This window comes from Lissotriton helveticus, chromosome 4_1 (genome assembly GCF_964261635.1).
Source record: "Lissotriton helveticus chromosome 4_1, aLisHel1.1, whole genome shotgun sequence".
NCBI classification, from domain to species: Eukaryota; Metazoa; Chordata; class Amphibia; order Caudata; family Salamandridae; genus Lissotriton; species Lissotriton helveticus.
In genome coordinates, this window is record NC_136063.1 from 555,118,530 (window position 1) to 555,143,628 (window position 25,099).

General features: G+C 44.7%; 1 protein-coding gene across 4 annotated transcripts in view; it reads right to left on the bottom strand.

The window, feature by feature from the left end:
- Positions 1 to 25,099, bottom strand: part of KCNB2 (potassium voltage-gated channel subfamily B member 2) — a 1,207,953-nt gene that overhangs the window by 1,090,279 nt on the left and 92,575 nt on the right. For all 4 annotated transcript variants that reach the window (XM_078687150.1, XM_078687151.1, XM_078687152.1 and 1 more), the window contains exon 2: positions 6,063 to 6,155. The gene's annotated coding sequence lies outside the window, so the exon portion shown is untranslated. The remainder of the gene's footprint in view (positions 1 to 6,062; positions 6,156 to 25,099) is intronic.

Below are 25,099 nucleotides of genomic sequence, written 5' to 3' on the forward strand. Positions count from 1 at the left end.
GACTCCTGGAGGTATAAGAATCCCACACTAAGAGAAGGCACACATTACTCAGCGGTCCACTCCACCTGGGCTAGGCTAGATTATATGTTTGTGTCTGCAGGTATGACGCATTGGATAGGCTGTGTGCTCCATTTGGCTCGCACGTTCTCGGATTACTCCCCAGTGGTCGTAGAACTCCAGGCCCCTCTAGAAAGCTCCCCATATCAAAATTGGCGCCTCAACCCATCTCACCTATGTGACTCGGGGTTTAAAGCTGAGGTGGAACAAGATATACAGGACTTCTTTGAACGTAATATGACTTCAGTCTCCAGTATTACGACGGTATGGGAGGCGTTCAAAGTTACTGTGCGGGGATGGTGCATAGCCAAGGGCGGAGGTGTCCTTAAAACGCTGCGTAACAATCTCCTCAAGCTGGAGGGAGAGTTACATGATCTTGAAAATGACCTTGCCCAGAGGCCAGACGACAATGCCATTAAGGCCCAAATGCGCGACAAGCTAACTGAATACGAACTGGTTACGGATAGGGAGTGTAGATTTCAAGGGAAACCACACATGACGCGTATCTATGGTGAAGGGGACCGCCCGGGGAAGGTGCTGGCGAGTGTGACTAGACCCCCTAAATTTTCCAATTATGTTACTGAAATACAAGACGCACAGGGCACTACGCATAGGAACCTCCCAGACCAACTCAACACTTTTAGAGACTATTACAGCAAGCTCTATTCCTCACAAAGGGGTGCTCCACTCGATTTGCCTGCCTACTTTGAGGATACTGCACTTGCCTGGCTGGGTGACACCCAACGAAAGTTCCTTAACTTGGATCTGGAACTCGACGAGATCACTGACGCCATCATGCAGATGAAATCGGGTCGGTCTCCAGGGTCGGATGGTCTCCCAATTGAATTTTATAAAACCTATGCTCCCTTGCTAGCCCCTATCCTGAAAGAAGTGTTTTAAGCTGCATTATAAGAAGGGTGCCTGCCCCGAACTATGCTAGAGGCCCTTTTAACTTCACTGCTTAAACCCGGAAAATCCCCATTACTTTGTGATTCCTACCGCCCCTTATCCTTATTGAACTGCGATACTAAAATATTGGCAAATGTCCTGGCTACCCGCCTCAACCTACTGATGGAACGACTGGTGTTGCCTGACCAAGCGAGCTTTGTCCCCGACCACGCAACGTCGCATAACCTGCGGACCCTGACTGACGTGCTACAAGATATTGACCCTACCTGTGAGGCAGTGGCGGTATTTCTCGATGCCACCAAGGCGCTCTATTCACTGGAGTGGGACTATTTGTTGGGTACACTGGGCCACATGGGAATGCCTCTGGCTTTCTTAAACTGGGTGCAGCTGCTGTACTGCCAGCCAACAGCTACAGTGCTACTGAATGGGGCTCGATCTTCTCCCTTCAATATTTTCAGAGGCACCAGGCAGGGGTGCCCACTATCCCCAATCCCATTTGCATTGGCCATTGAACCCCAAGCTGCAAAGCTAAGACAACATCATAATCACAGAGCACTAATCTATCCACCCAGGCAACTGCTTATTTCTCTATACGCAGATGACATGACACTGTATGTAAAAAAATCTCAGGATAACCTAAACCCTGTGTTACGAGAAATTACAAAATGTGGTTGTATTTCTGGCATACAGAATAACTGGTCTAAACCTGCTATATTCCTCCTTACTGATAACACCCAACCGCACCAACTAGACTACCCCCTCGTCTGGGAGTCGGATGAGCTGAAATATCTGGGTATACGAATTACGAGGCACAGGGACACATTGATGAGGATCAATTATGGGTCACCATTGATAAGATAACTGACAACATCACCAAATGGATACATCTGCCACTTTCCATGGCGGGCCGAATCTATCAAGATGGTAATATTACCCAAATTATTATACCTCTTCATCAATATCCCGTATCACCCAGTAAGGTTTTTCTTTCGCACACTTAGGACCCAACTGACACGACTTATATGGGGAGGGAAACAGGCGCGGCTTAACCTAGATACGCTGATGCTGCCATACCACCAGGGTGGATATGAAGTCCCCAATTTTGAATATTATTATTACTGAGCAGGCCCACTTTGCAACTTACTGGATCCATCCACCGCCGTTCATGGCCCATCTGGCAGTGGAGGACGATTATATGGCCCCGACGCCTCCGACAGGTTACCTTTTTGCAAAAGTGAAGGAGAGGGAGCGTGACCTGTCAACTGTTGACTGCACATTGATGGCATGGCGACCAATTGCCCGTGTTTTGGGGAACTCATTTTTGTACTCACCTAGGATGTCCTTGTTGAACGACCTCCGGTTACAGGTGACATGTGAAGAGATATGTCACAGAATGCTAGCTGGACTCCAATACCACACCTGGGGAGACCTATATACTGGTGGCCAGTTTCGTTCCAAGGAGCAATTTTTTGGAACGCGCGCACCCACGATAATGGACACATTTTTATACACCCGGATCTGACAGAGTGTCAGGGCTGTCACCCCTGCATTTCCCGACGAACCAGATACACTTGCACCCCTACATGCCTTATTGCAAAAGGAGCCCCCCCGTCATGTCATATCTTTCCTGTATAAACATACACAGAGTGCATCACCTGCTCACACCTTACGGGCTAGACAGGCCTGGGATAATGACCTAATAATACCACTGATGGATGACCAATGGGAAATTAGCTGTATACAGACAGAAGCAATCACGAGCAATAGCAGGCTAAACCTCATCCACTTTAAATGTTTACATCGCCTGTACCACACCCCCGCTAAACTATACAGGTTTCATCTTAGAGATAATGCTCGATGTGAACGCTGTGGGGAAGAGGGAGCAGACTTTATACATCTGGCATGGAACTGCCCCCAAGTAGCAGACCACTGGTCGCTGATCTTTGAAGGACTGTTGGATATGTTAGGGGTCAGGATTGTACCATGCCCACTTATAGCACTACTGGGCCTGACACAGGACATTGCTACTGTCCATAAAAACTTTTTGGCAATGGGCTTGCTTCTGGCCAAACACCAAGTGGTGGGCAGGTGGGGAAGGGGACGAGCTCCCAAATTCAAGTCCTGGATACATACTATGTCCACCTGGCAAAATCAGTTGCACTCCTGCGCAAAACTGCCACCCATCAGATCACGACCGAAGAATATTTGGGGCCCAATCCCCTCCTATCTTCTTAGACAGGAGGCAGACAAGGAGGAGGGGAGGAGAGGGAGGGGCAGGAGGCCGATAGTGAGCTACACACCCCACGGACTGCCCCAGAAGTGTAGTAATTCTGGAGCAGGATGCCTTCGTAGTAATGCCTCGCTGGGGTTGAATGTGCTGGGGATATCGTATCATGTGAGTGACATAGCCGAGACAGAGGTATCGAGGTTTGGGACTACTTGAAGTTGTGTTCTTTCTCATCCACGTATTGCCACGATTTCACTTCAAATGTAACGTGCTGATGGTAAAATACTGAACTAATTTGCTACACTGCTATGACCTAGACTGTATTTCAATATTAGGTTTTTCCTTTTCAACAGCTTGTCAATTGTTTAAGGGAAGGGTGGGAGGGAGTCTTTTGTTTCTATCATGCACAATATGATTGTAGACATGGAAAGGTGTTGATTCCATGTTTGAAACTACGGCAGCTGATTGGATGTTTGTATTACGCTGATGTACCGTGCTAATGAATAATAAAGGTTTTTGAAACATTTAAAACAAAAAAAAAGACCCTCAGAACTTGGACCTAGTCCTACCCCCACTCAATACGAAGGGAACCAAGGGATCATTCTGGACAACTCCGCCTCCTCCTCCTCCTGCTTCATCTTCCGCATGCTTCATGAGATATTCAGAATGCTACCCAAAAGCGCAAGACGCACCATAACCCAGGCTCTTATTTACAGCAATGCTCTCCAAGCAGGGATCACAGCTCACCTATAATGACAACTAGAGACCACAGAACGCCACAGCCATACTCGTCCTGTATTTCCCTAGATGAACTCACATCATCCCCTAACTCAGCGAACTGCACTGGCTCCCTTTAGAGAAAAGATGGCAGTTCAGACTCCTGGCCATGCATTGAAGGCCCTACACAAATGCAGACTCACCTACTTGAACCACTGCCTTAACTTCCATCAGCCTACCAGACACTTTCCGCTCTGCATCCCTTTCTCTAACCTTCACCCTCTGCATCCGACGTAGCAGATGGAGAGGTAGCTCCTTCTCCTACCAATCAATCAAGACATGGAAGAGCTATCCTTAGATCTACGGATCCCCCTATCGCTTTCAGAGTTTTGAAAGTCCTTGAAGACCTCCCTATTCAGCTAATCAATTGGATTCTGCCAGCGGCAGGATATCCTCATGGGTGGCAAGAAGTGCTCTACTAATCTACTGATTGATTGACTGATTGACTGAGTGATACTATTCAACACAATAATATGTGAAAGTAGTATGAATCAAATATTAAAATGGAAAAAAAATAAATAAATAAAGACAATATAAAGTCTTTAATTTTCTTTTGGTACAACTCTACTAAACGGTCTCATACACCGCCTTACTGTAGTATTATGTAGAGATGGTTGGGGTCTCCAACCATCAATAACGCATGATCTATTGACCACAGTTTCAGTTTCTCCTTCACTTACATTGGGTTGCTCATACACAATCACACATTCAAAAAAACAGCACTTGACAATCTCCCTTCTTAAAGAGGCAACTCAAATTTATGGTCTAAACAGACTAAGACTCTGTTTTGATTCTGTACACCTCCTCCTTCTACTCTTACAGCTTGAAGGAGTTGCTCAATGACTTTCACAGGCTTTGATAATTCCCAAATCAATCTTGCACACAACTTGGTGGCTTCACATGCACCAACTGGCCAATCTGTGGTTTCTAGTTGAGGGTTTACCCCTCCTCAGATTAAGGCTACACAAAATGTTCTCCTTATGCCTGCTGACTCTACGTCCGACCATTTCCTATATAAACCCTCTGTCTCTGTCTAGAGATTTAGGGCCTAATTACGACCTTAGAGCAGAGCGGTGGCGTGGCAGTGCAAACCGCTGTGCCACTGCTCTGCCGGAAAGTCGCCGCTGACCGCCTGCCAGATTACTACTTTTCACTGGTCTGGTGAGGGGGTGGCGTGACGGTTCCCCCTGTGGTTCCCGTTAAAAGTCGACGGTGTGCCTCACAAGGTTCCTGCGCGGCATGGACTCGAAAGTCCATGCCATGCAGGAACCTATGTGCATGCACACAGGTGCACATGTTATGCCCTCTGTGTGCAACCACATATGTCTCAGGCACAGGGGAGCCTTGTACGACCCTCTTTGTTTCCTCTCAGCCAGGCTTTTTATGTCGGTGGAACCGTCATGAAAAGCCTGGCTGAGAGGAAACTTGTGATATGGTTGGCGGGACTATGGCCTTCCCGCCAAGTATATTGTGGCCTCTGACTGCTGCTCCTATGCCAGGGAACAGCGGTTCCATGAGGGAGCCAGTGGTCCTAGTGTGGTTCGACTGCCCAAGTCGTAATTGGTGGTCAGACCGGTGGTGCGGCGGTGGCTGGATCTACCACCTCGCGCCACCATAAGTCTGGGGGTCAGAAGGAGCCCCAGACTTGTAATATGGCCCTCAGAACGTTAGTTTCCCTCCAAAGCCATTGAGGAGCCAAAAAAAGATGCTGGTTGATGCCCCCTGTCAGCTCAAATAGAGAAAACCTGTTACAGAAGTGGGAGTGATGTCATATGTAAGCAAGGTTGCTTGTGAAGCTATTCCTCCAATTGATTCCTCCACTGACTGCCAATTGGATTGGTTCCTTGATTACACAATTAAAACTTTCTGCCTGCCATTGGCTTCAGCAGGTCCCACAGATATTTATGTATTGGATCTCACATCTTTTAAGGTAAGCCAAAAACTTCCTACTAGTGAATTGTGGCCCAGTATCAGAAACTATAAATTCTGGAAGAACTTCATTGCACAATACATCATCAAGGAAACTAATCAGCGTGTCAAGATTACCCCCCTTGTCACTTTTGTACATATACCATATACCATACCTACTTACTTTATTGTCAGTTATATCACCTAACCCTGGCCATCACAAATACTCCTGCACCCTTTCTTCCTGTGGCTGACATTTCAACATGTCCTTGAAGTCCTTGAGGAAGTAAAAAAAAAAATTTCAATAATGGGTGAAAATATGTATAGAAAATTAATGATTTTAATGACATACATAATGATAATTGATAAATTAATGATGTTGCACTTGAAACAAATGCACTATATCTCTTTGAAATGTAATTGACTTTATAAGTTTGACTCTCTCATGGGTAAAAGGAAGGCATCTGACAAAAATCAGGGAGCATGTAGCACACAAAAAATCCCAAGTCATGCTGCAGATAATTGCACCCTCGACGAAATTGATGAACTTATCGAGGAAGTGGAGGACTTGCTTGCCCCCCAATCAAAGTCCAAATGGCTAATCCAGCATGGGAAGGTCCCAAACGGGAAGGGAAAGGGGGGAAACCTAAAGCACCAAAAAAGTATTGTTACCTACCTAGACAAACCATCAGAGTCTTCTCCAGTTATTAGCCTAATTACAAGCCTGAGTGCCGGCAGCCTGCCACCAGCATCTGTTCCCTCTACCTCATCCACAGCAGTACACACAAAAGGGAAGGAAAAGTGTATAATTGCAAGTGTAGAATGCTCTAATCACTACACTGTGCTAAAAAATCTCTAGACTATAGATAACTAGCCCCCACAATTGCTAGGGGAGCGTGACTCTGAGAAGGTCTGTATAATCAAAGATCCTGTGGTCATAAATGACCAGTTACTGGTATTAAGGAACACAATCAAGTCACTAAGGGAGATTATGGAAAAGATGGCCAGACTATCAACAACCAAGCTTGACTCCTTTGCTGATTTAGTCACACAGAAACAATTAATTGAGGTTGGCCCTGGATATGGTCCCCCTCCGAGGTCAAATACCATGACTGGTAATCAAAATGGAGAGCAGCTCAACCTTGTGAACCACAACTCCCGTAACTTGATCATGAGGGAAAGATTGCTGATTCATTCCACCTCAGTACCTGCAGGTCCCCTGTTGCAGAAACTAAAACCTGTCTCAACTAGAGTGGCTGTTAGGACCTCTAGACTATACCCATTACCAACGGGGTCCCACAAACCTTATGTGGGAAATCATAAATGTAGCTATTCATACGAGTACCCCATGGAGGGAAGGCAGGTGCCTCCCATTCTCCTTAGGCCAGATAACATCCCGTGGCATGAGCAGTCATACGTAAACCCTAACTTGGCAGATAGGAGCTAAAGGCCCTATGCAATAACCAAGGAAAGTGTATCCAAGAAGGTATCCATTGATGCAAGACGTGGCAAACTCTTTGGCCTCTATTTGATTAACACCCCATAAAATCAAAGTTCACATTAGGAAAGTCATGAGTCATTGGTAAATAAGGTCATCCATTGGATCCAGTTCAAAAGGGGCTGCAGATCCATCATTAGGGAGGATATATGCAATGTCAAACGGTCTTGCCCAGATAATCAACAGTGGGACCACATTCACTCAGAACTTATGGGCACATTAAGATCATGCTTTGTTAACAACCAAATAAGAGGGGCTTCCCAAAAGAAAATCCCCTCCTGGTATTCAATATCTTGTCGTCTAGATAAATGCCTCTTATTATGTGGATCAAAAAGGGACAAAGATCTGAAATTGCAGAGGCCAGAAATAAGTATAAAACCTTTTTAGAAAAGGCCAAAAGAGAGTGGGAGGAGGAACAATGGTTACTTATGGCAGAAAGCCTATTGAAGGGAGACCACAAGACCTTATGGAAATTAATTTCTGTTAACTCCTTTAGTGCTAACCATCTGGAGTTAACTATAAAACCTGATATATATGGGTCTCACACTTTTGTGACCTGTACAAAGGTAAATTGAACCAAACCAATTCACTAAGTCTCCCCCTAGGGGCCAAGAGTACCTCAATGGGAACCGCAATTCATTATGAGTATGGTAGATCAGAACTCAACCTTTACTATTGCCGAAACCCATCTAGCAGTAAAGCAAATGAACGGTATGCCAGGTGATCTCTTCCTGTCCCAACCAAACATCTGGGTACCATAACCGAACGCAGCATGTAATAGCATCTTAAAAGGTAACTCAATTCCACCTACATGGCATGGAGCAATTATCATACTCATCTACAAAAAGGGAGAAAGATCAAACCCCATAAATTATAGACCCATCAGCCTCTTGGATAACACCCAGAAACTTTTCTGTAGGCTGGTGTTGTTCAAACTTAATGATTGGGTAGATGAGAACAACATCTTAGAAGAGGCGCAAGCTGGGTTTAAACCTAAGATTAGCACACTGGATCAGGTCCTCCGCTTCAAGGTGATAACTTGGAAATATGTCACCTTGAAGCGTGACCGTCTATGTGTCACCTTTATAGACTTGAGGGCGGCATTCGACCTGGTCCCAAGGGAAACATTATAGGAGGTATTGGATGGATATGGTATTCCTTCAGACCTATTAATGATACTGAGAGTCTTACATACAAGCACCTATGCTACGGTCAGGTGGAACAACGCAGGGGACCTGTCAGACATGATTGAGATCAACCAAGGGGTAAGACAAAGGTGTGTCCTTGCCCAGACTCTATTTGGCCTCTACATTAATGGAGCAGCAGGCAGACTGATGGACTGCAAACATGACGCCCCTAAATTAATAGATGTGCATACACCTATTTTTATGTTTATGGATGACACCCTGCTAATTTGGCTCACCCAATGAGCTGCAAGCAGAATTAAACAACTTTGTCTCTTTCTGTGAGGAAAGAGGACTTGAACGAAACTCCTCAAAGTCTAAAGTCATGACCATGAATCCCCACAGAACATATAGCGGAAATGTGTATATAGAGGGGGTCCGCCTTAAAAAAGTCCCATACTTTGATTACCTGGGAGCTAGGTTAAGTGACATCCCGACGTGGGGTCCTCAATTGAAGAAAAGCAAAGCTATCCTCCAATAAAAAACCCCCGCCATAGAGAGAAAATACAGGTCTGCCTGGGGAGGCTCTCTGTCTGCATACAGAGCAATAGCTGTAGCTTCAGCAACTTATGTAGCTGAGATTTGGAGCCATGCCCAAGCAGAGGTGTTGACAAGAGTTGAAAATAGGCTTATAAGGGGCCTCTTTAATCTTCCTCCAAGTTCCCCTATCACCCCACTAAGACTCGATCTAGCTCTCAACCCTAACCCTATACACCTGGTGGTCCAACTTAAACCCCTACTATTCTGGATTAGACTTTGGTCTACCAGGGAACTAGTAACCTACAGGGACTGTGTGAAAGAGCTAGTGTTCCTCAATAGGGACTTAAGTACACCCTGGTTGAAGGCGATAAAAGTCATATGAAAACACAATTGAGAAAAGGCAAGGGTACAACAACATACAGCCCTTCACGAACAGTGAACACAACAAAATTGTACGGTGTCAATGATACACATACAACGGTGTATCTAGAGCATCAGAGCACGGGCTCTAGTGCAAGGATGCCCACTATGGAGGTGAGACCTCAGATTCCTAACTTATGGGGAAGTCATCCTTAATGGAAGAGGAGACCTCACACACTTATTAGTGTCATGCATCATCATAGAAATCCTCTACCCACCCTGGTAGGACAATGCCACCCTGGCGGACTCAACCTCCTCAAAGACTGACTAGTTAGGAGGGAGTTCACTCCATATAACAGGGGATCCAGATGAAAACTTTAAAAATACCTTTATTTATGGAACACTAGGTAAGATTAAAAACAAAAAGAGATTTTGGTATTGGAGTACAATATCTCACCCCCAAATTATTGCCAACATGTTTCTGCCCACTATCATAAGCCTACGTGGTCTGGGACATTTGTCAGGGCAACGGAACCCTAAAAGATACCTTTACTAGATTCCAATTGGAACTAATTAGGTAGAGTTACGGTGGATTCCTAATTAAGATCTACCATAATTATCTGCCTATGGTTGGAAGATTTGTTCTTGTCATCCTATAGTCTGGGTGCTACCATTATCAAGGTAACAGAGAGGGCGGGGATCCTTTTTAGTCACACATTCATCAAAAGGTATCTCCCGGCCATTATACCTATATCTCTCCCACTCTGCGCCGTAATGCAAGAATAAAAGTCATATCCCATGAAATAGGCATGGTTAACTTATGGAACACCCCAGAGCAGATCACCAAAAGTGATGCCCGTGGAGTGAAAACTTGGATCTGGGAGGAAACTGCACTGCAAACCTGGAAAGTGTACCAGGAAAATACCATAACTGGTCAGTTCCTTCTCCATAAATGTTCTACCAGCCTAGAGCCCTACATGGACTATATGTATCCATGCCGTTCTAAATGTTTATATGTTCAATTCAGGTATACTACTCTTGAGTACTCACACTACGAAATGTGACAAGTAATTTTCAAATTCCAAGTTCTGTCAAAACTGCCCCACCATCGCGGACACTGTAGAACACTTTAGGGCCAATTCCGATCCTGGGAAAAAAAACGTCCGTACGATTTTCATCCGGAGCCATCGCCGTACGATTCGTACCCATCCGTCCGAGTCGCGCAGTATGATCCGTATTCCGTCAATCCGTCCGAATCGTCGCGATCCGTAGTATTGCAAGGCTGAAACAGTGAACCGTACGACTCGTACACATGCCGTACGACCCCACGATTACGATCCGGACCGGGGTATCAGGACGCGATTCGTACGGTCCACGTCAGGTAACTGCGATTAGTACGGAAAAGCACACATTCACATACACACCGTATGGTGCGTACCCCCCATGATCGCAGGGGTACGCACCGTACCCCTGCGATCATGGGGGGTACGCACCGTACACCGCGATCATGGGGTGTACGCACCGTACACCCAGCGAACATGGGGTACGGTGCGTACACCCTTTGATCACGGGGTACGGTGCGTACCCCCCATGATCGCAGGGGTACGGTGCATACCCCTGCGATCATGGGGGGTACGAACCGTACCCGGGGGGGCCGATGCGTACCTGTTTCAGCGCGAACTCTGCTTTTACGGCTGTTTTCAGCTGCCGTAGAAAAAGGGTCGTACGGTGCGTACCCGACACGTATCGTACTTGCTGGGTCGTAAAAACCAGCCGCGAACTGTACAGATGTCGCCTACAGCGGGTTCCGAGGGAGAATCGTATGGAGATTAGAGTCGTACGGTCTCTGTACGTTTCGTACGGAGTCCGGCTCCTGGTACGAATCGTACTTCGTCGTACGTACGGGGTACGTTGCAGGGTACGATTCGTACGGGAAAAACGATCCGAACGGCTGTTCGGAGTGGTTTTTCCCGAATCGGAATCGACCCCATGATGTTCTTCTGCCCACAATATAGAAATCCACATAAGAAATGGCTGATAGAGGCATTAACATCTATGGGCGTGAGACACTGCAGGGAAGCACTTAGGCTCCTTAAGAGCAACACTAGGAAACTACTAGCACTGGCAGTATCGCGTTATCTGCTCTGTGCTTGGTTTCAGAGGAAAAAGGCAAAACACAACTTGCTTCCCAGGATAGCCAGCCCATAGCAAAAGGCACAGAAGGCACCGTCCTATCACCCTCTATGTCGTATTCTACTAATGTCGACATTGGGGATATTCCTATTTACATGGCCCGTTTATTCATTTTTTTTAACTATATACAACCTCATACTCCCATGAAGAATATCTGGTTAATAGGACAAACTTCTTGGTTTTGGGTCTAGTAGTATTGTTTTTATCTAACATTTATCAATTTTAACCACTGCTGATTTTAACCTAATGTAAATAGGATGTTTGCATGATGTTTTTACTGAAATTGAATTGAATTATATATTTCTGTGACTGTAACTGTTTATGGCTTTTAGCCGAAATAAAAGGTTGATGATGATGAATTTGACTCTTGAGGTTTAGCCTAGGTTTGTCGAATTGAGGCTAAGTGTTATGACTCTGTATTTCTATATTTGGCCCTTCATGGTAATGTATGCGTTTTTCTCTGTACCGCATTCATTATTAATTTTGTAATACATCTATTTCCTTTGCCTAATTTTTATCTAGAACTCAGTCATTGATATTTCCAAAACATTTTTATAGTCTACTAAAGTTACATGTTTATGATGAGGACTGTGGTATCTTACCACTAGATCAATGGAGATTTTGGAGTCAAGTTGATTGAGTAAAAATCAAGGTGTTCAAAATATTGGGTTTCAGGTATTTATTGGGGTTTGACTCCCACATTCTCGAACAAAGATCTTCCTTCTAATACCAAAAGGTGGTCCAATTTTGTCTCCCCTCATTAGTATTCCTCCTTCTTGTAGGAAATTGGATTGCTGGTTGAGGGAAGTGAAACCCTGCTCAAGCAGCAACCACTATTCTTGTCAGGGTGAAATAGAAGCAAACCTCAAATTAACCTGTGGTTGACCGTCTGGTAGTGTGACACAAAAGCAGCAAGGCTAAACTTAGAGAGCCAATGTGTAAAGTATTTATGTAGCACACAAACAGCAATACTGTGAATACACAATACAACAAAAAACCTGCACCAATTTAGAAAAATAGAGTACAATGTAATAAATTATTTGACAACAAAATGACACAATTCCAATAAGTAGAACCGGAGATATGCAACCTTATAGGTTTTGAAGAAATCAAGTGCTAAGAAGCAAAAAATCGCCAACTGGTCGTGGTGAACCGGGTCTAAGTCACAAGTTCAGGCTGACTGAGATTGAGTACAAGTCGGGTAGAGGAATGAGTACAGACTCCTGACAAAGTACAATATGGCCTGGGCTACAATATGCAAAGTGTTTGTGTCGAGATGCACTAGACGGAATTGAGGGGTCGTCGACAAGGAACTGCGATGCGAGGTCCATAGTGCAGCGGTGGAGTCAATGACTGTCGATGAAGAGCTGCGATGTGAGTTCCTGCGTCATCGTCAAGGAAGCTGGTTGGGCTTGCGGACACTTGCACTGCGTTGGCAGTTGTGACGAGGTTCACACTGCTGGGCCGGTGTCAGCGTCGGCTGAATCGGCGTCAAAGAAATCGCAGGTGTTTGCCAGGACCTGAGCTGAGATGCATCAGGGTCGAGGACGAGTTGCATTGTGATGGACTGAAATCAATGGCGGGCTGCTTTGCTCTGCGTTGAGATGCGTCAAGATGTGTCTACATCGAAGAATGCCTGTTATATCCCTGAGGCTTGAGCAAGGGGCCAGCTGACTGACCCTTGGAGATTTACTGGCGTTATGGGTCCAGGCAGGCAGGTTGGATTTAGCAGGGCAGCTCACAGCAGCAGAAGAGTCCTGGGGCAGCAACATGAGGCTTTGGGCAGCAAAGTAGTCCTTGGTCAGCAAACAGGTCAGCAGGGCAGAGGGTCCATTATTTATACCTGGTGCCCACTTTGAAGTTGGAGAAGCTTCTATCCCTCAAACAAAGGTGTCTGGAATGTACTGCCTTACTGCCCTGACCCCAACTTGAAACCCTTTAAGTGTGTGCTGAGGCAGAGTCTTAGTGACGTGCAAGTGTGGGAGGGGACATCCCCCATCAAGTCAGAGACTGGCTCACCTGCCAACACCTATTCCCCCTTTGTCTCACTGAGAGTAATACACAAAGACCATCTGCCAGCTACACCTAGTCATGTCAGACAGGATAGATACTGCAGGCACCAAATGGTTAGGACAGGAAAATTCCAACTTTCTAAAAAGTGTCATTTTTAGTATTGTGACTTTCCGACCTGCTCCCAATTGAAAGTTAGTACTTATTAAATGTAATAAGGTAACCCAATGTCATCGTATGGGAGAGGCAGGCCTTGCAGTAGGGAAAACAAATTTAGAGTTTTGACTGCCAGGACATGCAAACATTAACAGTGCATGCCCAACCTTTTGAACACACTGCACCCTGCCTTATTGGTTGTTTAGCGCCGACAGTAGGGGTGACTTATGTGTATTAAAAAGGCAGATTTAGCCTTGGCAAATGGTTTACTTTGCCAAGTTGAAATGGCAGTTCAAAACTGCACACACAGACTCAAAGGGCAGGCCTGGCATATGGTTTGAAGGACTACTCAAGTGGGAGCCAAAATGAGTGCTGTAGGCCCACTATTAACATTTAACTTACAGGCCTTGGGTACCTATAGTGCCACTATACTAAGGACTCTTACAAGTAATTTAAATGTACAAATTGTGTGTACGCCACTTTCACCATGTTTAAGAAGTGAGAACAAGCACTTTAGCGCTGGTTAACAGTGGGAAAGTGTGAAGAGTCCTAAGACCAACAAAAAGAAATTCAGCAAAAACAGGAAAAATAAGCCAAAATGTTTGCGGAAAGACCACATTGAGACTGGCAGGTCTAACATTTCTCAAGAAGACTCTGCCTGAATTTTGGTGAACAACTTAATTTCCCCTTGCATTCTTTTTTCCTCTGTCCAACTTTGCTCTAAAAAATGTCAGATGTCTGAAAGCCAAATTATTCACAGTCATTCTTATCCACTCATCTTCATTACAAGTACCCTAAGAATTGAAAACTATGCAAGAGAGGTCTTGGACTAGGCAGAGGCAAACAAGACATACAGACTGGTTGTGAATTCAATTTTGCCAGTCACATGTTCAATGTTGAATTTGTATTTAGAGTCCTGCTGCAAGTCTGGCTAACTTAGCCATCACAACTCTCCCTCCTACTGGAGCAAGTATACTGATTAAAAGTCTGTGAACTGCACCTAATAATGAATCTGAACCCCACAAAAACATGTAGAAATGCCCATTAGCCCACATGTATGCCAATAACTCATTCTCAATTGCTGAGTATTAGAAATGAGGGTCTCTAGTTTGCAATGGTTTGCACCTTTGTAAAAGTAGGGACCCTTCTTCCTAGTCAGGGTAAGGGGGATACACTTCTGACAAAACCCCTGCTCACCTCCTTCAATCATTCAATCAAACATTTGTAGAGCGCGCTTCTCATCCGTGAGGGTCTCAAGGCGCTGGGGGGGGGGGGGGGTCGCTACTGTTCGAACAACCAAGTCTTGAGAAGTCTCCTGAAGGTTAGCAGGTCCTGGGTCTGTCGCAGGTTGATGGGGAGGATGTTCCAAGTCTTGGTGGTGAGTTGAGAGAAGGATCTGCCGCCGGTGGTCATTCGGCGGATGCGTGGAACTGTGGCAAGGGCGAGGTCAGCGGAGCGAAGCTGGCGGTTGGGAGAGTAGAAGCTGAGTCGTTTGTTGAGGTATGCTGGTCCGGTGTCATGGAGTGCTTTGTGGGCCTGGATGAGGAGCTTGAAGGTGATCCTCTTGTTGACGGGGAATCAGTGCAGGTTCCTTAAGTGGTCAGTGAGGTGGCTGTGGACCTCGAGGATGAGGCGTGCGGAGGCGTTCTGTGTGCATTGGAAGTCTCTTCTGGAGTTTAGCCGTGGATCCCACGTAGAATGTGTTACCGTAGTCCAGCCTGCTGGTGACGAGGGCCTGGGTGACCTTCCTTCTGGTTCCAGTGGGGATCCATCTGTAGATCTTGCAAAGCATATAGAGGGTGTTGAAGCAGGAGGAGGAGATGGCGTTGACTTGCTGGGTCATTGTCAGCGATGAGTCCAGGATGAACCCCAGGTTGCGTGCGTGGTTGGTAGGAGTCGGCAGATCCCAGCAAGGCCAGCCATCAGGAGTCGTCCCAGGCGGAGGTGGTGGAGCCGAGGATGAGGACCTCCGTCTTGTTCGAGTTCAGTTTCAGGCGACTGCTCTTCATCATTCGGCGAAGGCCTTCATTCCATCGTGGAAGTTGGTTTTGGCAGTGGTGGGGTCTTTGGTGAGGGAGAGGATCAGCTGGGTGTCTTCGGTGTATGAGATGATGTTGAGGTTGTGTGATCGAACGATGTTGGCGAGCGGTGTCATGTAAACGTTGAAGAGGGTCGGGATGAGGGATTGGGGTATGCCGCAGGTGATCTTGGTGGCTTGGGATCGAAATAGCGGGAGGAGGACTCTCTGGGTTCAGTCTGTGAGGAAGGAGGTGATCCAGTCCAGGGCTTTGTCGCGGATCCCTGCATTGGCCCCCTTAGTAGCTTGGCACAAGCAGACAGGCTTATCTCAGAGGCAGGCATTTATGCACACATGCAGTAATACAGCGAAAATACTACAAATGGACATCACACCAGTTTTGGACAACAAGTAATCATTATCTAAACCAAACAAGACAAAAATGGCAAAAATACAAAATACAGTAATCAAAATATGATTCTAAAAGGTAGAAACAGTTTTGTTCATAGCAAACTATAGAAGCAACACATTCATGACAAAGTACCTTGGATGTATCACAATCATAAGCAAAAACAGCCGCAGGGAAGATGATGCGTTGGTTCCTTACACGCACGGAGGGTGATGCGTCGGTTCCTTACTCCAGGGGAGGTGATGCGCCGGTACCTTACTGACTCGCAGGGGAGGTGATGCGTTGGTTCCTTCCTGAAGGGGAGGGGATGTGTTGGTTTCTTACTGCGGCCCGACGTTCTTGTAGACTTGGCACCCCGGTTTGATGCGTGAGGATCAGGGATGCGTCGATTCGCGATGGGGCAACGGCGTTGCGTTGGTTTCTTCAGCCGCTGTCCCACGATACGTTGGTTCTTGCAGCCACACAGCAGGGCCTGCGTCGGAAATGGTGTGGTGATCTCAGACTCTGTAGATCTATGCACACGATTCAGCGTGCAGCGATTTACCCAGCTGCGGGCAGGCGATGCGTTGGTTTCTTCAGCGGCAAGATGACGATGCATGGAAATTCTTCCCGCACAGCAGCAATGCGTTAGAAACAGGTGCGGATGCGTCGTGCTTCTCTTGGTTGCATCACTTTTCCAGCTCCCAACACCAGGTTCAGGGGAGCTGGGGGTGAAGTCTTTGTGTTCCTGAGACTTCAGAACAGGAGACAAGCTCTACTTCAAACCCTTAGAGATCTTCATCAAGCAGGGAACACAGCACACAGGTAAGTACTTGTCCTTTCTTTGGCAAAAACAGCCATTGCAGGCCAACCCACACAGCAAAGGGGCAGTAGTTTCTCCAGTTCTTCGCCTTGGCAAAGTTTCCTCTAGAATTCTAGAAGTAATCTAAAAGTCTGGGGTCTGTGCCCCACTTTTTACAGTACAAATAACGTTGTTCTCTGGTGGCAGAGACACTCTTTGCCAAGCCAAAACCAGTTTTGTCCTCTCTGGTGCAGCATCCTGGCAGGAGGTGGAGACAACATTGTCCAAGGCAGACCAGGCCCATTCAGGTGTGAAAGAAATCACCTCCCCCTTCTCTGAATGCAGCCCCGGTCTATTCAGCCTAGTCCTGACTCACCCTGGAAAGGGAGGACACACCTCACCCCCCTAAGTGGCTGTCTTAACGGAATGCACATCCCCAGCCCCTGTCACTCCAAAGCCAGACAGTCATTACACAAACCTAGCAGAGGCACACAGGATGGATAAGCAAGAAAATACCTACTTTCTAGATGTGGTATTTTCAAACACAGAATGTTAAAATCATCCTCACTAAAAGATGCATCTTTATATTTTGAGTCCAGGCATACTAAACTTTACCTTCCCATCTCGTCCCAATGGGAAGTTATATTTATAAGATGTTATAAATGAACTCTCATTCTATCCTATGGGACAGATAGCGTTTCAATAGTGACAAACAAAATTGGCAGTAATTCACCATCAGGACATGCCACACACATCAGGACATGTCCTACCTTTGACATACACTGCACCCTGCCCACAAGGGTAGCTTGGGCCTACCTGAGGGATTGATTCACATGTAGGAAAAAGAATGTTAGGACCTGGCAAGTGGGTTCACTTGCCAGGTGGACATGGCAGTACCAGACTGCACACAGAAACTGCAATGGCAGGCCTGAGACTCTTTTGGAAGGCTTCTTGGGTGGGTGGCAAGCCCACTAGCAGCATTTGGTTTACAGGCCCTGGGCACACACAGTGCACTGTACTAGGGACTTAACAGTAAACCAAATAAGCCAATTGTGGAAACACTAATCCATGACAACAATTTAGAGAGGGAGCACCTGCACTTTGGCACTGAACAGCAGTGGCAAAGTGACTAAAGCATCTAGACCAGCTAAAACGAAATCATAAACACAGTAAAAACATAGGAGGCAAAGGCAAAAATACAGGGGAAACCCACGCCAAGGATGCCAGGGCTAACACTGAGTAATTTCTTTCAGACTTTCATAATACTGTGGAACTATACGCTATCTACCATTCTATACACCCATCCGTCTGCTGCAACACGCTCCTAATCCACACTGTTGAATACGCATCAACACAGCATTTGGAGTTAGATCACCCCTTAACTGGGACAAACAGCCCTGGAGGATGAGATCATACACGTTTGACAACCAAGCGGTGACCCAAGAGGAATCAATAGACTTAGAACAGACAATATGAAATAGGTGGAATGTTTGAGACAACTTGATTATAAATAATGTATAGTTGTATAGCTCAAAGTGTTGTGTTTCTATCTAGGACCCTAATTCAATATTCCCGATTTATGCCCTTGTATGGCTACAATAATAATATCCTTATAAAGGCATAAGAATCATATCCATATTTAGTAATAGCCCATGCAGTCCAAATACGGCATGGCTACTCCCCTAGACTCCTAGAAAGTACAATGCGTTCTTTAAACAAACCAAGCCTCCAGCAGCCCGGGAAATCCCCCTGCTTTTGTTTTGATTTGCACAAGAACTCCTAGAGTCAGAAAGAACTGTTAGTTCTTGGTGACGTCTTATGTCCAACCTTACGTCAAACCCGGCACCTTTCAGGTATAAATATACCAACGTTGCCTTAAGCAAACACACGGTGGTTTATGGCAGAGCGGCTATCAACTTGCCCGAGAGCCCAGCTGATGCGAGAGCCCACGGACGCCACCCCTCCCTTTTGACGCACTGAGAAAGACGCTGTCTTTTTCTCCAGCCAAGAAAATCCAGCTCCGGTGTTTCCAGCATCCCTTGCGGGTTACTGGGATATCGAGTCCTGAGAGAGAGATACAAGACCTCCTTCATTCTAAGAACCAAGGTACGGAGCTGACTAAACCCTTAAGAGAATTCTTGATTCAGATCCTTGGCAAAACCAACTTAACTTAAACTGCTACTTACTTACTCCTTCCCACATATTAGGCTTAGGTCAGGTACACCGGGGTAGGCGTAGATTAGAAGCACCAGTTGAGGACGTTAGTCAATGTTTTTATGTATGTATATATTTTATCCATTTTAAAGTATCATATGGCTAAGAAACCATATCAATGCTTTTACAGTATTATTTTATAATACTCCTTTTACTGTACGCACTTTACTTAATGTTAAGTATTGCAATTGTGGCAATTCATTTCTCTTGCATGAGAAAGAAGACTGCTCAATAAATAACACCTTTTATTGAAAACGCCCGTCTCTCTATTTCTCTGCACTCTGGTGAAACTAAGTACGCACGACTGACTGAGTGAAATAATTGTCTATTGTTTTCACACGACTCTAGAGATACACTCTTTATTCTGAGGGAGCAAAGTTGTCATGTTTATGGTTGTCAGAAGCTAATCCCTTCTTGTCTATCCAGGGAAGTTAAACTCCTCCTTGTTTACTCGAGAAAGTTTCTAGTGACCACTGAGCTAGCTGGCAAAACTAATTAAGTCTAATATATTCAGTAGAGACCTAGTCGACCTCAGTCCTACGTCTAAACTGCTGTTTATATTATTCCAATGCGCAGAGCCTATTGGGAATATAGGAACAACACTACATGGCGCCCAACATTTGGTAAGGCAATAATCTAACGCAAGACATTAAAGTAACTCAGTCGTGCTTTTTCACACAGACCCTTTTTTCCGTAAAAACTCCAAAAGACGTCTGGAGTGGGTAAAAGGTTAAAATCCGCCGGAACTTAGTAGGAAGAGATTCCTATGTATTAGTTTTTGGTTTAGTCAACGTTGAAGGATACAGTGTTCCAAAATATTGTGCACCTAATCTTTGTTTCCCTTGAAACTTGATCTGCAACAAAAAACATTCTGTCAGTAAAAATGGTAGAAAGTGAAGACGAAAGGGAGGCAGCTAGAATAGCAGCTCAACTCCTAGCGGATGACACAAGTCTCCAAGAAAATGACCCGAATGCTATAATCATTCCGGCAAATGTAAGAAAAACTATAACTCTTAAACTTATAGAAAATGAACTAACACCAAGAGGTGGTACAGTCATATTCGTGGTAGAGGCCCATGAATATCGGCAGACAGAGGTATTCTATTCATGGATAAACTTTCCAGCAGCAAACGCTGTAACACACGAATTCCACTATTACAAGATAGAGGAACCTCCGGATGAATACACTCCTTTTGAGGATGTTGAAATCCTACTAAATTATCAAGAGCACCTGCTCTGGTTTAAAGGCGCCCTAAAACATCAAAATCACATCACCAGGCTCGGTCCACTAGGTAGACCAGGAGCAACGTGGCCGGTTCTAGCCAGCTACACACCACATCCAGACATTGAAACAATGTCAAACCCGGAACTTTAAGCTCAGCTAAAATTGCTAATTAAAATACATAGACAATTAGTCCAATATGTAATGCGGACTTCAACAGAGCAACCAGCAATAAAAATTTCACAGACCACCCCTCACCAGGGGAACACAAATAAAATCACACCACAAAATATACAATCGGCCATTGGCAAAATTCCCGCAAAACGGGAACAAATTCCATTCTGGTTAGCACAAAAAATCACTCAAATAGAGGCAGTATTTCCTGATACTACACCTACTGAGAAACACAGAATTCTGACTATCTGTCTTCCAATGGGGATCGCACCACATGTGGAGGACTGTGACACTTGGGGCACAGTCTTTGCTTCGATATACACAAAAACACTTGGTGTTCCGTCTATGGCGGTAATACCAGATGTGCTAAGACAGATTTAAAATGAATACGGTCCAGAACCTGCTTTAATTCTGGGTATGAAATTACTGAAAGACTTCAAGCAGGTCTCGGCTATGTTATTAGCCAATATAAAGGGAGAAGCAGCATCTGTGGCGATCCGCCAGAAATTGAAAAAAACAGATATAGCATAACAACCTTTTGAACTTGCCAGAATCATAGAAAAATCCTATGAAGAACTAGGTAGAGATAGTTTGGGTGGGAAACCAGTAAAACCCCAACTACTTGAAAATCCTGAAAAAACATTTATTAAAAGTAATCTAAATACTCCAAAAAAGAGTTGGGATGGAAATAAACAATCCATTTCCAGAGAAAAACGATTCCAGTCCAGAGGAAGGTCTCCTCAACGGAGAGATAGATCTCCAGAACGAGGTGGCAAGTCTCCCCAGAGGGAGCCCTCTGAGAAAAGATACAACTTTAGAGATAGGGATAAATTGAGAAAACCTGATAGATATCAAGATATTGATAGACGTCCCTCTCGATCTTTTCAGACTTCCTCACAGAAATGGGAAAGAAGAGGACGGTCAGAACACAAGGAAGAGCACGTCAAGTCCAAAGACAAGGAACCTGCTCATCAAAGTAAAAAATTACAATTTCCAAGAAAGAAGGTAGCTAGTATTAAAATAATAAAACATGCAGAGGATACTGAGGACACAACTGAAAAACGGAGAGTGGACCCAGACAATGCTATACAGCGCAGCAGAAGTGACCATAGCTCGCAAGATCCTGATGAATCTTCTGGAGACAGTGGACACGAATGAATACATTCAAGTGGAAACTGCAGACACCAGAGTTAGCAAACCCCATAAGTTATACGAAATAACATTACATATAGAGGGGGACAAGACAAGGAAAGTAAGAGGTCTCTTTTGGGATAACCTTTCGAAAGGCTATGACATCCTGTTAGCTGAGAAAGACTGGCCACCAGAGTTTGTCAGGGAGTGCCCTCATGGCAAAGAAATGATTATGCCTGCCTTCTCAAATCATATTTCAACTCATAAAAAATCCATATATGCAAGAAAATGGGCAGTGGCCCAAGCTCCTGCATTATATAAAAATCATGTAGGATGGGATGATTATTCTCCTCATCACAAAATCCAGTTAAAAAATCAACCCACTGCACAAAGGCAGTATCCAGTTAAACAAGAAGCTAAAATGCAAGTCAGGGAGATCTTAGATCAACTTGAATATCAGGGGGTGATTGAAACATGCACCTCACAAATGAACAATCCTTTGTTTCCTGTCTCCAAGCCAGACGATTCATATCGTCTAGTTTTGAACTACAGACACCTAAACTCCTGCTGCAAAACGTTTGCAGTACAAAACTCACACAGTGCAGCACTAATGAATAACATTGTGCGCAAAAAATATAAAACGACATTAGACATCTCTAATGGATTCTTTTGTCAAAACATTGCACCTGAAAGTAGGTATTTGACCGCTTTCTCAATAATGGGGTCGCAAAAACACTTCTGTCGACTCCCACAGGGATTCAAGAATAGCCCAGGATTATTCTCAGCAAGAGTAACAGAGTTACTACAAATATATGATGATGAGGTATTATCTTATGTCGATGACATCTATCTCACAGATGATGACCTGGAGACACACTTGAAAAGAGTGAACACCATAATACTTGGGTTTGCAGCTGAGGGTTACAAATTCAACTTTAAAAAGTCACGAATTGCCCATCTAACTGTCCTATTTTTAGGATATGAATTATCAAGTGAAGGCAAAAGCCTAGCAGACAACTTCTTAGAGAAGTGTGCTGTACTCCAAGCACCTAAAACGCTGAAGAACTTGCAATCAATACTAGGTTTCCTGAATTTCGGAAGAACATACATTCTAAATTATGCAGAGAGGGTTAAACCTCTCGATGAATTAATAAAACCTGATTTCAAACCAATAAATTGGACTCAGAAACACACAGAAATTTTAAGATCATTACAAACAGACATGTTAGCTAAGACTAAATTGCAAACTCGCGAAAACGTACACAACCTTGTAATCCGAGTCATCCCAGGAAGATGCGGATTCACGTACCTAACCTCTAATGAGGGAGAAACGGTACCAATAGCTTATAAATCACACTTGTTCACACAAGCTGAAATGAAATTCAGTTCTACTGAAAAAATTCTAATAGCGGGTCAAACTGCTGTAGCAAAAGAGAGAGCCCAAGCCCAAGGCAGAAGAATAACTGTTTTAACAGCAGAATCAGCCCTTGAGGCATTAACAAGCCCACGCAATTTGAATGCTGTGGCATTAGATCCAAAATGGATACAATGAGAAAATTCTCTTGCTGCAGAAGACGTGAAATACTATTTTGACCCGAAAATGAAAAAACTAGAAAATCTAGAATATGAAGAAGAATATCCTCTGCCAATCGAAATTCTGCCTCTCGAACAGTACACATGTGTAATCTACATGGACAGATTTGCACAACACTACGATGTAGAGAAAAAATCCTACAACGCAGCGTGCGCGATTGTTAAAGGTCGCTGGCGCTTTGGTAAATTCAAGCCAATAGTCACAAAGACTGAATCACTCAGAAACTGTTCAACTCAGCGAGCTGAAATAAGATCTTTAAAGATGGCGCTTGAAAATGCCGATCGCGAATTCCCCACACTAATAGTGTGCGATTCGCATTACTGCGTCAAGTCTTACAATAATGACATGCAGACCTGGATTCAAAACCGTTACAAAGATGACACAGGTGCCACAATAAAGCATAAAAAGCTTTGGGAACAGGTAGTTCTTTTGCAGAAAGAACTACAAAAGACTCACGTGATACATACACTGAGTCAACAACGTGAAGGCGTTCACGTTGCAGGGAATTCATTGGCTAACAGAGCCACAGCGGAAGCGATCCTACCGGCTTCCGTAGCCACAAAAAAGCGTTCTAAAAATTACATAGACGGAGAAACCATGCTAGCGGTAAAAGCCTCATTAAAATGCAACTATGCAGCATTACCTCTGAACTATCCACTCAATTATACATACATAATTGATGCAAACTCTGTTCCTTTTGCTCAAATCCCTGGAGTGGGGGATAGAGTAATTCCAAACATGAACAGGAGAGTCTTTTTAATAGCAGACGCCCATATGGGATTGGGTCTAGGGCACCAAGAGATAGTAAAATCTCTAAAAGAATTACAATCCGAATACTGGTGGCCTTGGGATGAACTTGCAACATTATAAATTTGCAAAGAATTGTCCAGAATGCAACCAAGATCGCAGTCATGAACCGACCGGAGTATTGCTAGGACCCCTTTGTTAGAAAGCATAAGGCTATCTATACGCAAAAATCCAGTCGGAGAAATGCGTTCCCATAAATATTAAGTCTAGATTCACTTAAAATGCAGACACCAGCACCCGGCTGACGCCAGAACTATTATACAAAGATTTGTGAGTCTTTATCGGCATATACCCAATTGGCATGCTACATTCTGACCAGGGTCCTGCGTTTAGCTCTAGGGCTTACAAAGAGGCCATGACCAGCATGGGCATTGCATTGCGGTACTCTTCTCCAGGGAAATGCGGTAGTGGAAAGAAAAAACCTTGACATAAAGCAATCTATAACGGCGAGGGTATTAGGTTTGGGTGATGGGTGGGTCAAACATTTAACAAGTGTCCAACGTAGTCTTAACAATCTGCCAAGAAATTCTCTAAAAGGTCTCACTCCCTACGAACTATTGTTCGGTACTAGAATGCATATCCAGGATCTTGATAGTCACACTTCAGTGGTAGAAGAAAAAGCCTTTGATATCAAAGACCGTTTGGCTGTTTTACAGGACTTAAATGAAACAAGAAGAAGCCTGAGTAACATAAAATTAAAGCAACAGCCAACAGCCACTGAAGAAAAACCACCTGTCCCAGCAAGACCTGTCTGGATTACAAAGATTGGGGATCTGGTCAGAGAAAAGATCGTGGTGAAGAAGGAATTTGGTCCTTCTTACAGAAAAGCAGTACCTGTCTTAGCTGTCAGCGGAACAAGATCAGTTGTACTACGGCCCCTTGCTGGTAAAAAGGAGAACCGAGTTGTATCCATCGACCTGGTAAAACCACAATTATGTGGCCAATAATAAGTAGTAGGCCCAGTGGACTCCCAAGAAATAGCAGAATACCA